Below are 8,775 nucleotides of genomic sequence, written 5' to 3' on the forward strand. Positions count from 1 at the left end.
AAGACCAACACTGCTTCATTTTAGCCTGTGTCTGAGGCTACAACCCTTGCCTGGGTCGCCAAGACTGAGTGGAACTAGAACTGTCCCTCCCTGGCCCAGGTTCCCTCCAGCCCACTGAGATCCCCTTGTTTGTGGGGGACAGAGGCAGAAGAGGGGAGGTTCCAAGATTTATGGTTCATAGTGGTCCTTCTAGAAGCTCTTTCTGGATGGATTCTTAAGAGGGCCCACTGCAGGGGGCTTCCCTCTGTTTTAACCTGAAGCTCTTTGGGCATGGAAAGATGCTGTGCTGATTTAAGAGGGTGACTTGTTGGTGGGCTGCGGATTCCACAAGATGGCTGCGCCCCACCCCCCAGCTTTCTTTTCATGATTTGGTTTTAAGCAATTTGTGCTGTTTTAAGGAAGCTTCTGCATTTTAAATTTTGTCTTTTCAACAGTTTCTCAACAGTTTTTAAGTGGGTGAGCTTAAGAGAGTGTTCACTCCTCCTCTCTCTCTGTCTCCAATGCCCTCCCCGGCTCATTCACAGGTTCAGGTGAGGGCACTCTGGGTTTTGATTTCTACTTGGTAACCTATCTCCCAGTCTCTCTAGGTCTCCGACTATGTAGCATCAAGTCTTAGAGCATTTATTTTGTCACCGACCTCTCAAATCTGCTTTAATTTGCTGCCTCTTTTCTGTGATATGAGGAGATCAGACTAGCTGCCTAGTTTGCTTCCACCATCTTCAACAATCCTAATAATCTTTTTTATTGCAACTCCTAACTTTCTTTCAGAATAGATCATTCCTTCACTTATTTTATAATTATTATTGTGAGCTCTCTTGTTGCTTCATGCCAAGGTTTCATTCTTAAAATTCTGCCTTAAGCAAGGTCAAGACTTCCTTACCATTCTACTGTGGATGTTAGAGCTTATGTTCCCAAATTAACAGGACCAATTATCTGCTGTGTGCATGCACACATACACACTCACCCGCTATAACCTCACTCTGCTTTGGTTTTCAATTCTTTCTTCACTTTGGGTCTCTCTGGATTTCCCTTTTTCTTGAAAATTCAGCTACTAATTTGAGTTTTTAACTATTACACCTGGAGCAAGCATTCTAAGTGTTTTTATGTGGGAAGTTCTATGCATTCTTAATCTTCCCTCTTGCTGAAATGAACATATAGCATGTAACATTATTTAAACTCATCAAATGAATCATTCAATGAGTGGATCAGTGATAGGGAAACATCACTGCATATGTCATGTGAGAGGCAGCCTGCTTCACACAAATACCTGAGCCCTTCAAGTTCCATAGACGTTACTTTAAATTTTAGCTCTGCAAAGTTGAATACCTAAGTAACCCCAGATAACTTACAATCCCAGAGACTTGATCTTTTCACCTATAAAATGCACATTTTGACATTTCAAATTTCCTACAGATGTCAAATCTAAATGCATGCACTGAGATTTATTTGGGATGAAATATTTCAAATTTGTGTGACACAATTCCATGCCTTTTGCCAAAGAATGGGAATTACTTTGCCTTGTCTTGAAGACTCAGGGTCATCCCTTCCAGCCTCAATGACCATGCTGAGAAGGAAGAGGAGGATATATGCCAGGACCAGTGTGGCCTGTGGGATTTTCATCAGAAGCCTAAGACCCCAGTGCAGCATCCAGGACAGCCTCACAGTTGGCATCTACCCTTACGATGCTCATGATAAAGAGAAGTTCCCAGGAGACCTGTGGAAATGGAACAAGTACAAACCAGGTTCCACCAAGGCCTTCATCTACATCCTCTCAGGAATCTTCAGGACAGTGCTGAGAACTGACTACGTTATCCCCACTTTACATGTGAGGAAACATTATACAATGCCTGCCACCATACCAAGATAATTGAGGAAGCCTAGAATAAGAGCTTCATCACCCCACCTCCACCAGGCAGAATTAATCTCTCCCTCCTCAGCACTTGCAGAAGGTTTCCTGCTTTCTGGATACAGAACTTTATCTCACTGAACTCACTTTTTGGTCTAGTGTCTATTCTTGCCCTTAAAGTTTCTTGAGGGCATCAATTGTCTTGTATTCGTCTTTGAATCCCAAGCCACTGGACAAGGTGGATCAAATGGATAATTATTAAATGAATGAAACTCAGACCTCCTGCCTTCAAATTCAGTATGCTTTCCTCTGTCCCATGCTATCTCCTGGTCATCAGCACAGGAAGCACCAGAACCCACCCTCAAATGTTCCCAAATCCACATTCCTCCTCAATGATCAGGGTCTAGCTGGGGTTTTACCCCTGGGTAGCGGAGACTAAAGCCTTATCCATTCTTATTTCTCTGACTAGATGAGCACGGTGTCTGGCATGGGGCTGGACATATTTTAGATGCTCAGAAAGCCTGGGTGATTGAAACGGATGGGCATTTGATCTGAGGAGCCTCAGACATAGGACAGCACTGGCTCTGGGAATCACAGCTCAGGCAATGACATACATCAGGACCTCTTTAATGAGAAATTATGGAAATGCACTGCTGGGAGCTGTCTTGATTAACAACAACCTGATGGTGATTGCAGCTTTGTGGACTCCCCCTTCCGTCCTCCCCTCTCCTTTCCTCCTTGACACCTAGAGGCAGAATGAGCCACCTTTGACAAGGCTTTCTTTCTCCCAATAATGCTGCTGACAGACTCAGTTTGGTAAGAGCTGAGCTAGAGGGGTTGGCAGCCCTTCAGCAGGCATGTGGCTCCCTAATGGGCAACCTAAATCAGTGGTAATTGAGATCTTACGGCACCTGTCCTGCCCCAAGTTCTCAGGAAAGATGAGCTGAGCTTCTAAGTAAACAAAAGAAAATCAGGTTGGATATTCTTCCAACACCACTCTCTCCATCCTTCTCCCAAAGCCAGTTTGTCCGAGCAGCTATATCCTGACTAGAGAATAAAGATGGGCTCCCTGTACCCATTATCACCCCTGAGATCCAGCCTCCAACCTAAGAGCAAGCTGGACCTGAGTCCCCCAAGAGAAAGAGGGGTACATCCATTTTGTGTGCACAAGGACTTCTGAGCAGTATGCTCAAAAGGCACAAAAAAGAACTGGATTCCAGTTTTTGACTTCCCAAGCCAAAGCTCCATCCCCCAGCCCAGAGCCAGGCACAACCTGACAGCTTCCTGTCAGACTGTCCCTGGATTCCCCATCCCTGTGCTTACTTATCACATCTTCATTCAGCAAACATTTATTAATGTGTGTGAGGTCCTGAAAGTCTGTGTTTCCGAGTCCTTCCTTTCCTTCCCTCCTCTACACACACACATACACATACACACACATGCGCGCACGCACGCACACACACACACACACACCCCATAATAATTTTGAAGTTAAGTATTTTATGAAAAGATTTTTCAAAGAGGTTTTCTCACCTTGCATGACTCATCATTTTAGTTGGTAACTTTGGGTTTCTCTGGTCCCCAGCTTCTCCAGAGAATCATTAATAAAATGTAAACAAACATTTAAATCATTTGGGAGCTCACTATTTGAAAGCTCTAGGGGTGAGCTTCTTGTAATGACATGATCAGTGCTTGCATTGTCTGCGGAACAAATCCTCCTTAACTAGGAGGACTCTGAATAGAGCTCCTACTTGAGGGAACAGAGCTATTAAGCTTTACCTGGCAAACAAGATGGGGCAGATGGAATATCCATCCTCCTTAATAGAACTTAACTAGTTCACAGGGGTATCAGAAACCCTAAACCCAAAAAACAGCTCCTGGTGCTTGGCTCTGCTTCTCCTATCTAGCCCTTTTTCACCCAAATGAAAAATTCTCAGAATGTGACCCCAAAACCAGCAGCATCAACATCACTTGGAAACATGAAAGTACTAATTCTCAGACATCACCCCAGACCCACAAAAGCAGAAATCCTAAAGCCGTGCCAGCAATTTGTTTAATCCAGCTCTCCGGGTGATTCTGATGCCCCAGGTTTGAGAACCTGTGCCCTAGATAGAAGTGCACTCTTACTAAGATCTGCAAGGCCCACCACAGAGATACCACCAGCCCATCCAAGCTTTTGTGTATTATAAATAGGGCCTCCTCTGGGAGGACACAGCCACAGGCATGTACTTACAAAGCGGAACCAGAGCTGTATTTTAGCCTCACTGACTCCCAGTGTCACACCCTGTGCAGTGAAGTCACACAGCCACACATAGCAGCCTGCCCTCTGGCCCCCTCTCCAGCCTCTCATCCCCCCACTTGCCTCCTAGTATTCCAGCCATACCAAACATCTAACAATTCCCTGAGCACATCATGGCACTTCATGCCCTTATCTGAGCTGGTCTCTCCCTCTACCCAGAATGTTTTTTCTCCATTTTCCACCTGGAAAATGACTACAATCTTTACATGTCAGTTTGGTAGTCTCTCCTTCCAGAACATTTGTTGACTGCAGGAGAGTTGTATTCCACTCCTCTTAGCTTCCTTATCACATTGTGTTCATCTTTCATTTTGTCCTTACTTTGCTACATTTTTTAAGAGTTGGTTTCTTGTCTCCAACCCCCTCAAGGGCAGGATGTATGTCTGTTTCATCTTTGTATTGTAATGCCAGATTCATGGGACCCCAAAAGACCTCCAGGAGCTGAATCCGATGCAATCACACAAGAGTCTTTATTGCAAGCTCGAGCCTGGACTTAACAGCTGTTTCCAATGCAGCGGTCCCAGGGAGTGAGTCCCGGTCCAGGGAGTGAGTCTCCAGTGAGATTTTATAGGTTTTGGGGGGATACTCTGTGCATCACAACATCACACAGTAAATCATTTCACACCACAGGAAAAATCAAACAACAACTCTTAACATTGATTAGTACATTCACTGGCGGGAACAAGTTGGGTAGGGGTGATTGGTTAGTACAAGAGGGGGATTCCTTTGAACTGATTGGTTTAAGCCACGAGGGGTGCACGTGCTAAACTACATGGTTTCCCAACATGTTATCAACCACCACACTGGGGGGGTCATCTAGCATCCCAGGTATTTTCCCTGTCTCATGCTGACTGGTGGTTGCTAGGGGGTTGCTATGGGTCCTCACTTAGCCTGACTGAGTCAGGGACATTTGGCGCTGCAGATCTCTCCTGTTATTTGCAGACAAACAACACAGATGGCTATGTGCCTATGTGTTCTGTGTGTTTTTTCAAGGACAAGGGTCATGCTCCCTCCCTCTGGACAGGCCTTGAGGTAGAAGCTGTTTTCAAAAATGGAATCATATCAGTTTCTCAGTATCCCAATATCAGCACAGTCCCTGGCATTTTCATTCCGTGACAACATCTACAAAGTGTCAGTGCCGTACCAGGTTCTCAGCACCAGAGACATAGTAAAGATGGTGGCTGACAAATCAACCTTGTGAACTCCATTCACAGCTAAGTGAACAGCAGAAGGGGAGGGAAGAAAAAAAGGAAGAAGCAAGACCCTTGCAGAAGTACGGGATGTCATTCTTTTTACGATGATTTAGGATGATTTAGAAGCTTCCTCAAAAGCATAATGACTTCCTCCAGCTCTGAGAAGATGAATTTCTTTCCTGTAAACCCCTCTTCAGATTCATTCACAAAGCTGAAAAGTCAAGACGAGTCCCAAGCAGAAAATGAATCTCTAATCAAGAGGCCTCTCCTCCGGGGGGCTTGGCTCAGTCCCAGCCATTGAAGAGCCATCTTGCAGTCCAGAATATTCAGTGCCTTCCCCAAGGTGGTTGCTTCCTGGAGCATGAACAAGGACAAGAGCAGATTTAGGAGACTCGATGCTTCCCCTCCTTGTGAGGAAGGATCTAATCACTCTGTCAAGATCAAATCAGATTGGCATGCCCCTCCTCAATTAGAAGCTTATCTAATTATAAGTTGTGAATAGCAAGTTTCTGCTCACTTGCATAATGCAATAATAGGGCGGGGGAGGTCCTTGTGGAAGCCATTTGACTTTCTACACCCAGTGAGCCATGGAGGTTAATATAACAGATGTTTCCACCGACATGCAAAAAACATGGATTTTTCTCAAAATAAAAGAGCATGTTTGAATGTGGAAGGAAAGATGAAGCCAAAGAGGTTGTGACAATCAACCAGAGGAGAGATGGTGATGCCTGCACCAGGGCAGAGGCAGAGAGGATGGAATGGTCATTCTAGGACATAAACAATGTTTGGGATATAGAACTAGATGTCTAGGAGAGAACAAGAGGAATCAGGAGAAAGATGGAGTTAAGTCTAGTCTTGGTCCTGAAGATGCTGCAGAAATAGCTAGAACAGATCTTCTGATAGGATAGACTTCACTAGCATGCTCTCCAGCCTGAGCCTAGACACACACACACACACACACACACACACACATACACACACAATCATCACAACAAACATTGACAGATACACATAAATACATTTACTCACTTAAAACAACATTTTGAAATAATTATTCAGAAAATGAAAGCAAAAAAATACTTCAGTGATAATTTTCAGAAAAAAAATAGGTTATTTTATTGCAATGTCTTACCTGTGATAATGAACCCCCTACAGGTATAAAATATATTAGATTTGCATGGTACATCTTACTTTTCAAAGAAAATTCACAAATGTTATGTAACTAAAACCTCATAGGATTTTTTAGTTTGGTTTTGTTTTGTTTTACTTTTTCTTGTTGTTGTTTTGTTGTTTTGGTTCCTTTTCTTCTTCTGTTTTGTTTTGTTTTTTCATTTCCAAATGCATTTTGTGGTGGGCACTATCTGTTAGCTCCCAGAACTATCCCAGTCCTTCTGAGGTTTCACGTGACCAGGAGCCAGAATTAAAAGATTGTATTTTCCAGAGTCTGTTTTCAGAAGTCTCTTCTGAGTCCACCAATAAGAGACATTCTCATGAGATGAGGAAGGTCAAAGAGTAACAGGCCATTATTGGTCCTCAGACATTGATAGACAGGAGGTTGGACAAAGGCTTCCCTAAGTCCTCCTGGGAATCATCCATCACCTTAGTGCTTCTGGAAGATGAGATCATTATGATGCTTTTTGTTATGATTTTGGATGTGAGATGTCCCCCAAAAGCTCACATGTGAGACAACACAAGAAAATTCAAAAGAGAAACAATTGGATTGTAAGAGTCTTAACCCAATCAGTGAGTTAATCTCTTGATAGGGATTAACTGAGTGGTAACTGAAGTGATAGAGTGCGGCTGGAGGAGGTTGGCATTGGGGTGTGGCTTTGGGATATAACTCTCTCTGCTTTCTGATCAACATGTGAGCTGATTCCCTCTGCCACATTCTTCCACCATGATTTTCTGCCTCACCTCAAGCTCCGAGGAATGGAGTTCACCTTCTATAGACTAAGACTTCTAAACTGTGAGCCCCTAAATAAACCTCTTCTCCTCTACAATTGCTCTGGTCAGATCTTTTAGTCACAGCAGCCAAAAAGCTGACTAAAATAGTTTTTTTGTAATTTTTATAATTCCCTGATTTTCTGAAACCATCTACAGTTTGTCTCAACCTTTGCTCTTCCAACTCTTTCAAATACTTTGTAAACATAAAGTTCCCTCTATTAATTCCTTTCTGCATGTGATATCTTGGGCATTTTTCCTGACTCATACACTTTCATACATTACACACACTTAAACATCTATGAATATTTTAAACTAACAGTTAAACAACATCACAACATCTACACAAATAAACTAATAGTAACACTTCACTTTTCTACAGTGTCATCAGATTTGTGTATTTGTTTACACTGTCTGTATTTGTTTGCTAGGACTACTGTAATAAAGTAACACAGATAGAGCAGTTTAAATCTGTTGTTTCATAGTTCTGGAGGCTAGAAACCCAAGATCACACTGTTATCAGGGTTGTTTCCTTCTAAGGGTGTGAGGGAGAAGTGCCAGGCCCTTTCCTAGCTCCTGGTGGTTTGCTGGCAATCTTTAGCACTCTTTGGATTCTGTTGCATCACATAGATCTCTGTCTTCATCTACCACAGCATTCTCCTTCTGTGTATGTCTCTCTCTGTTCAGATTATCCCAGTCACATTTGGAGGTACTAGAATTGGACTTCAACATATCATTTTGGGGACTCAGAGTACAACCTATAACACTCTCCAATTCTGGATGGAAATGCCGAGCAGAAGTCAATTGGATGTAAAGCTGAGGAATGTAGGGGGGATTTTGGATAGAGATTTGGATATCCAAATCTTGAGAGTATTGGCAAAAAGCGGTTGTAGAAGTCACTAGAAAGTTCATTCAGAGAAAATGAGTAAAAAAAGAAGAGGTCTGAAAGCAGAATCTCAGGACACACTGGCATGTAATTTAGGGGGCTGAGGAACAGGAGGCTAAGAAAAAACAGTTGAAGAGGCAGAAGAAAAGCCTTCCTGGGAAGGGCTCTAACTCATTCAGCTTGCACCATAGGCACCCACCTGGATCAAGCCCAGGGCCATTGGTCAAATAGTCCAGATTTGCAGTCAAAATTTGAGGACTGGGGTAGGCTGAGACTGGAGGATCATGAGTTCAAAGACAGCCTCAGCAATGGCAAGCCGCTAAGTAACTACCCTATCTCTAAATAAAATATAAAATAGGGATGGGGATGTGGCTCAGTGGTCACATGCCCCTGAGTTCAATCCCCGGTACCAAAAATAAAAAAGATGAGGAGTGGGGGAAACGCTGAGCAGAAGAAGAAAATAGACATGCCACTCGTTAGTTTTGCCAATTGTTTGTTGAGTTGAATTTCAGTAGCTCATCATCCATGTGCCATCAAGAAAGTCACTTTACCTTTTGCTCACTTGTCTGACAAGTGGAGATGACCATGACTGTAATGAGAATGAGACAATACA

General features: G+C 43.3%; 1 long non-coding RNA gene across 1 annotated transcript in view; it reads right to left on the minus strand.

Moving 5' to 3' along the window:
* Window positions 1–4,712: 4,712 nt before the first annotated feature.
* LOC139706878 (uncharacterized) overlaps window positions 4,713–8,775 on the minus strand; it is a 30,862-nt gene continuing 26,799 nt past the window's right edge. The window contains exon 4 of the long non-coding RNA XR_011708558.1: window positions 4,713–5,689. This is a non-coding gene — a long non-coding RNA (uncharacterized lncRNA). The remainder of the gene's footprint in view (window positions 5,690–8,775) is intronic.

The sequence above is a fragment of the Marmota flaviventris genome, chromosome 9 (genome assembly GCF_047511675.1).
Source record: "Marmota flaviventris isolate mMarFla1 chromosome 9, mMarFla1.hap1, whole genome shotgun sequence".
NCBI lineage: Eukaryota > Metazoa > Chordata > Mammalia > Rodentia > Sciuridae > Marmota > Marmota flaviventris.